Genomic DNA, 7,299 nt, shown 5'->3' with positions numbered 1-7,299 from the left:
CGGGGCCGTGCCCGCCAAGTATCGCGGGACTTGTGCACATTGCTCAAGCCGCGGCTCCTGGAGCAGCTAGAGCGCGCTCTGTGCGCACCGCCCCAGTCCGGGGAGGAGCAGGAGCGGGGAGGGAGGGTGGAGGGCTGGGGGTGCTGGTTACGTAAATGATACTAGCCCTGTGACAGGCCTCCAGGCTGGGGCTACGGGAGGGGGAGGGACCGCGCGAGGAGGAGGGGCTGGGAGGGAGCGGGCTGGGGTGGAAGGGGGCGGGGGCCGGGGGCCGAAGTGACCAGGCGGCGGCGGCAGCAGCTCTGCTGAGGTGACAATGTGCTAGGAGCACTCTCTCGATCTCCTGCGCTTCCTTGGCCTGGGCGCCTGCTCTCGCCACGCTCACGGAGCCCTGCCGCCCGCCGCTGCGCTATGAGGGCGCCTCTCTGGGGCTGGCCGAGGCCGGAGCCAGCTCGCTCTTCTCCCGCGGAAGTGTGAAGAGAGAGGCGAGGGTGGGAGCTGGGCTGAGTGCGGCGCTCGCGGGCCAGCGCGGGTTCCAGGTGAGCGCGGGCTCGGCGCGCCCAGCTGTCGGAGCGGCGGGCCAGCGTCTGCCCGGCTGGGTCGGAGGCTGGATTCCGTGCGTGGACCGCTGTTCCCTCTTCGCGGGATCCTGGGCCACAACAGCAGGTCTCCGTCTCTCTCTATTGCTCCCCCTGTCTTCTTTGTAATTGTCTGGAGCGAGTCCCCACTGGGCGGCCAGAGCGCTGGGTGGGCACCGCAAAGTCCTGCAGCGAGTGATAGGGCGCAGAGCTCAGTACTCCGAACTGGTCCCGGGGCAGGAGCTCTGGCGGATCCAGTGAGGGCCCTCCCGGGAACTCGGAGCGCGCTCGCCTGCCGCTGCAGGTACTGAGAGAGGACCGCGAGGCGCGGAACTTTGTGCCGCCGCCCGCCCTCTACCCTGCATTCTCCGCTGCGCCGCCGAGCTGGGGGCGCTGGCCACCCTCTGTGTCTCGGTGACGCTCGGTGGTGGGGCGGCTCGGCCTTTCCACCCCGGCAACTTTCTCCCACCAACCGCGGGCCACCGGGGGCTACGGTGTGCGGGCGCTTCTGCACGGCCCAACACTGGGGACATTTTGAGTCTTGGATGTCATCCTCGACGGTTGCCTTCCTCTTTCTGCCTCGGTTTGACTCTCTGAGTGCTCCTCTGCCTCACTCTCTCTGTATGTCTTTCTGTCTCTGACTCAGTTTCTTTTTCTGTCTCCCCAATCGCTCTGTGTGTTTCTGTTTCTCTTTCATTCTTTCTCTCTGTCTTTCTTGGGATGTCTCTGTGTCCCTGTCATACTCTGTCCCTTCCGCTGGTCTTGCAGTATTTTCCCCATTTCTGCCTTTCGCTGCCTATTTCGATCTCCCTCTTTCATCTCTCCTGCCTCGTCCTCCCGAACACTAGCTCCCAGATCCCGAGGCGCCCTGGCCAGGGGAGCACGCCCCGGCCCATCTTCTGTACACATCCAGGTACAGAGACTTTTCTGCTGGGAGCCAGAAGGGACGCAGGGATGGATGCAGCTTGCCCTTGTCTGGGCTCTGGGGTCGAGGGGCTGAATGTGGGGCGCGAGGGCCAGCCTCCCTTCCCGGGGTCCAAAGGTTCTGCGCTTCTGCTAACCCGAGCGCAGGCGGCTGCTGGTTTGGACTGCGAAAGCTGCGGGCGCCCCTCCCCTTACCACGTTCCTTGGCTACGATCAGTTGAATATCCAGGTGGAGAGTCTACATCTCCAGCCTTTACTAGGAGCTACAGAACAGACAGTGGACAGAAAAACATAGAAGCTAAGAGATCCAGGAAAAACTAATGTCGAAAGGGTGAGCGATTTCTTGAGGCAAAGGCGTTACTAGCGGAGGAGAGGGGCTTTGGGTACTGCGTGCTTTAAACTGCCATAGCGTTCAATTCTTGAGCAGTTTTCTTGCGGGAGATCGCGATCACTCTTCCCAGTAGCACAGCATAGAGATTTTATTTGCAGGGCTAGAGACTGGCTACCCAAGCCCCTTGAAATTCCGTGTTTCCTTGTGGCCCCCAGATCTTTAGCTTTATATGAAGGCTGCCTTTGCTCAAGGTTGCTACTCCCTCGTGTGTATTTGTGTGTGTGTGTGTGTGTGTGTGTTCGTGCCCTCTAGTGTTAAAGAAACCTGATGGTTTGAGAATATTGAAAAGTAAGGTTATCCTTTTAGTGACTTAGTTTGGACCTCTTACCTTTCCAGATAATCTTCTGTACTTTTACCCATCCTTTTCTTTCTTCTTCTTGACTTTTGCATACGTTACTAATCTTTCCTTTCCCCTGATCTCTACAAACTCTTCCTCTCCTGCAAAATTAGAACCTTAATATTGAAACCTCGTTTGAGTGATTACAGAGATGAATAGATTTGGAAAATTTTCATAGGCAAAGACTGGCTTTAAACGTAAGAAATATGCATCTCTCCACACTGTTTGCCACAAATCAGGATTTCATGTCTCTTTCTTATGCCCCTGCCCACCTTCAACTCCACTGAGACTATTCCCTGGCTGCTCCTCCTTGTTTAAATAAATGCTTTTAATTCACCATTTCTGTGATGTTCATTTCAGGGCTTAAGAGACGCTGTGTCTCAGATCAGGTTTGGGGAGGAAGAAAAGAAAGCTTTTTCAAAGGCAATACAGCACTGCCGGTGTACATTAATTCTGTATCCCAGAGTCCAGAATGGGACTGAGTGTGTCTCAGATATGTAGACCCTAGCACATTGTGAGAAAATTAGGAAATGCTTAATAAAAACTTGATTGATTAGCATGCATCTAATTATAGGCTTTGAAGTCACCAGCTATGCTATGGGCCTATATTTACGAGAAGTTGAATTCTGCTTCCCTTTTTCCCCCCTGCTTCATTTAGTCTTTTATGAATGGGAATAGAGGACTAGTAGAAGGGATGTTGAAACATGAGTCCTCTGTGTCTTTTTATCTCATCACTGCTTGATTTTTGCCCCTCTCTGCAAGTCTTTAACTTGACTGATGTTATTTAATAGTTGCTATAGAATCGAAGAAATGAGTTTAGAGGCTCGGAAGGGTGACATTTCTCAACCTTTCTACCTTAAACTGGGATATGACATCATTTGTGGGCAAATGCTTTTGTGTGGTTTTTAAGAAGTGAAAAGTTCTCTTTTAATAAAAGAACAAGTGTATCAGCTTAAAATATTTGGGGGATATAAATTGATCTGCAAACTGAATCACTTGCCTTAAATAATTTATAAGTGTCCTTACTGCTTCAAATACATGAGAGGCATTATACTACTTGTATATGTGCATTTGCCAAAGTACTTGGAAATGTCATGCCTCCTGGTACAGGGAACTAGTAGGAACTCATGGATTGCAATGTTGCTTTTACAATGATTTGGCAGTCATCTCTTAAAACAGTTGAGAATTGTTCAGGGTCATGTTTAAGGCAATTTTGCTTTAAAAATATAACTTACAAATCACCTGATACTCTATCCAATTTTTTTTTTTTGTGGGTGTATTTAAACATAGCAAAGACTACTGAAGGTGAAATTCTGCTATTGTTTGAGATATGTTCTGATTTCTTACTGATAAGAATTTTGAGACACATTTAACTTTCTAACTTAATGTGTATTAATTTCAGGTTAAACAGTATGTCAAAGTGAAATACATTTTGCCAACTTGATTTTTAGAAGCAGTAGTTGTAACAGTAACATTTTCATGTAATAGAGATTATTCAGCTTTTTAAAACTTTGGCATTTTAGGAAGAGGGTGAGAGAACAAGCAAGTGAGTATTTTTATTCTTTTTTGGTTAGGCAAATAAAGAGAATATTGGTGTGTCTGAATAATGAGAAAAGTAAGTAACTGAGAATAAAGTATTAACACAGTCTCGTCATGTGCAATAAATAACAGCACTGCATGTCTCTGATAAGTGTTCCTGGTGCTTTAAGAAAATGAACAGTTATTATAGTTTTGTTCTTTAATTTGCCTTTTAGGCATCTTATTCTCAAGTGGCACCTCTTAGAATAAACAACAAATTTTGACTAACTTTTACTACATCACTTTCTTGGGTTTGTGTCTCTTTTAGTAATAGGAACGTAGATATAAATTAATAAGATCTAACGGATCCTGCTTTGAAGTTTTAGTGACTACACGCCTAGTTCTTAAAAATTTTTAACTGGGTTTTCATTCTAAATTCTTCCTTTTACTCTCGTCATTAGAATAAACACATGAAATATCAAACCCAGAGATAAATATATGTGCTCATATTGACTCTGACAATCTATTAGGTGACATTTCTTAATATCATCTCCCCACACATATACATAAAGCATATATTTGAACACATAAATCACATTTAAAAATTTAACATTGTCTGCTCTGATAAACCATTTATCATTTTACCAGATTAGACTTCTATTTACAATTTCTATCTTAAAGCACATTATTTAATTAAGGACTCCTGCTATTCAATTACAGGCATATGTGTTTTTAAAGACTCTAACTTTTCATTGTGAAATTTAATACGTAGAGAATTTAAAGAAATTTGTGAAAATTAATACACACATTAATTCAGTTGTAGTTGGTCATCCATTTGGGGCATTATAAGCAGTTTCCTTTGAGAGCAAAATATAAATCGAACAGATTTTATGCGTTTGATACTTATTTCTCCTTGATTCAGATTTAGACCTCTGAATGTTTTCAATGTAGTATATTTATAACAAAATATTTAATTGGCTTAGCTTGACTACCAAGAAATAATTAAAAGTGGCTGAAGACATCGGTGTCATTAACATATGACCAAGTGTTCCTTGTAAGTGCATTAGCTAAAATTCTTTTGTAGCTATGAGTTTCCAATTTTATTTTCTTACTATGTCTCAGGACCTATTTAAGGTGAAATTCTTAACTTTTAAAAGTTTTTATTACAGATTATTAGGAGATTGCTGAGACCTAACATTTAAAATGTAAGTTAAAGTAGGGAGACACACCTTTTCTCTAAGGGCTCAACTTCAGTCAAATGCCCACATGATAATTATGGTCCTCATAAGCTGTTAGTTTCTTATTTTTTATCCTACTATAATCGTCCAACCTGTACAATAGACCTACAGCAAGATGCAAAACATCATTTTTTAAAAATTGTTCCATATTAATAGTTAATCCTTCCAATGTAACTTGAGAGGGATATGGGTAAAGTATTGACTATTCCATCATAGATATGAACATATTTGTGATCATATTTTCTGTTATGTGAACAAAAATGTACATTGTTTATATTAAATATTTGGACTTCTTTTATATTTTCTCAGAAGAGCTTATTGTTAAGATAGATGGAAACCATCCAAGATTTATCAGGGTTTTCACCTGATGTGGAATTAATTGGGGCTCTGCATTAAACTACATTGAATTGTCATTTAAGTCTTACTTAAGCTCTTGTGAAACATTATAGGGAAGAGTGTGATTAAACTGTTGGTTGGTACTTTGGTGAACATAATATGTGTGCTGAGTAGCCACTGTAAACAAAAAGGATGTAAAACACAGTCTATGTATTCAAAAACATCCAAATTATACTTCAGAGATAGTAGTAAATGTCAGCTTACTCTCTAACCTATTATTAATTGCCTCGATATTATGAACACAACACCTCTTTTTTGTTAAAGAAAGGATTTTCACATATGGGAAAAATTATCTTCTTGTAGGCCAGAAGCATGATAACTGACTTAATTTCTTCTTGAGTTTTTTATTATTATAAGTAGTTTCAGATGGAGAGGTTGAGATGTATATAACTATCAAAGTCCCTATGCAATACTGCCATTAGTCTAATGAAAGAAAAATGGGACAAAATACTCAGAAGCAAATGTATGTGAAGGTACAGCTATTTCAGTTTATTTATGAAGGAGTTAAAAATGGCTAATATAGTTATAAATTCATAAAATGACTAAATTTTATTGAGTATTTACTTTGTACTTGTACTGTGGGTAAATGAACATCTAATAGGACTTACCACATTTTGTCATTTTATCCTTTTAACTATCGGTGTAGTAAGTAGTGTTACTATCTCTATTTTATAAATGAGGACTCACTTGCTCAAAATCGACCACTAATGTATAGTAGGGCCAAAGGTCACACCAACTCTCTCTGTTTCTTAAGCCAATGCTTCAGTAGTTTTCAGTCTGACATTTTTACTAATAAAATGTTTTTAAAAAATGGATGCCAACCTCCATGTGAACATTTTCTTTTGTGTAGTAAGAATGATTTACAAAGTCTACTTACACTATAATTTTATAAAAGAGTGGACATTTTAACATAAACTAAGATGGGAGAACAGAATCTCAAAATATAGTTCTTAAAATAAATTTCGCTTCCTGTAAATTTTTTTCACTGCAGTTATTTTTCTAATTTAACAAAGACTGATGAAAATTTCATCACAGTCTGGTAATTTTTTGCTACATTCTGTAAACTGTGCTTAGGAACCCTTCTTAGTCTGAACCACTATAATATTTTGTTCACCCCATGGACCTCCTGTGCCTACACAGCAGAGGCCAGCATAGTCATCATATTCCTCACTGAATGAGACATATCCCATGTAGCTATTCTATTCTCTTTCTAGTTGCAAGCCAGGGCAATGAATTTGGAAAGAAGCTAGCTAGCAATTGCTCTGACCTCTGTTTACTGTTTTAATGTTTGTTGAAATTTTAGTGGATTGGAGGTGACTTGTTTCTTTATGGTAGTTAACCACAACTCACTATAACTGAGATGGTGCTAATCTGTGTCCTGGGACAAGGAATGAGTATTGAGAAAAAATACAAGGCACATGTCTCAATTTATTCCTATGTCCTTGCCTCTAACCAGTGTTCTCAACCTTTGGAAATCGGTTGCTCTTTTTTTATTTGTTTGTTCACCTTGGTGAGGACAAAACGGTTTTACTTTAGGTCAGAGAAAATTACAAAGCTAAACTTCTAACTGCTTTTTTAAAACTAATGGATACTATTAAATCCCAAGTTGCTTTGAATAGTGACTCTGTAGCCACTGAAGAGGAAAAGAATAGGGAGGGTGTGTGAGATATAGCTAAATAGACCTAAAATGTTGTTGAATGTCACTGCTGACAACTAGTTTGTAAAGTGAAAGAGGTTTTTGTTTTCACTTATTTGTTTGTTTTAATAACAGGTTTTCAAGTCCCACTGATAAAGATTCTCATTTGCCTGGGATGGGTCCACAGAATCTATCCCAAGCAATTGCTCTACTTGCAGTATATCATTTTACAGATTAATTTTTATTATTTAACAAATGTAGAGGTTACTATGTTCTAGATG

General features: G+C 41.5%; 1 protein-coding gene across 5 annotated transcripts in view; it reads left to right on the top strand.

Moving 5' to 3' along the window:
• The first annotated feature begins 278 nt into the window (after positions 1-278).
• The window catches only part of GALNT13 (polypeptide N-acetylgalactosaminyltransferase 13), a 431,627-nt gene continuing 424,606 nt past the window's right edge, over positions 279-7,299 (top strand). For 2 of the 5 annotated variants that reach the window (XM_036237896.1, XM_036237895.1), the window contains exon 1: positions 287-666. The gene's annotated coding sequence lies outside the window, so the exon portion shown is untranslated. Of the gene's footprint in view, positions 667-1,094; positions 1,834-7,299 lie in introns of those variants that run through there. The other 3 variants (XM_036237890.1, XM_036237891.1, XM_036237892.1) reach the window with 3 other exon arrangements.

This window comes from Rousettus aegyptiacus, unplaced genomic scaffold, assembly GCF_014176215.1.
Source record: "Rousettus aegyptiacus isolate mRouAeg1 unplaced genomic scaffold, mRouAeg1.p scaffold_m13_p_2, whole genome shotgun sequence".
Classification (NCBI taxonomy): Eukaryota; Metazoa; Chordata; class Mammalia; order Chiroptera; family Pteropodidae; genus Rousettus; species Rousettus aegyptiacus.
This window is presented reverse-complemented; position numbering and strand designations above follow the sequence as displayed.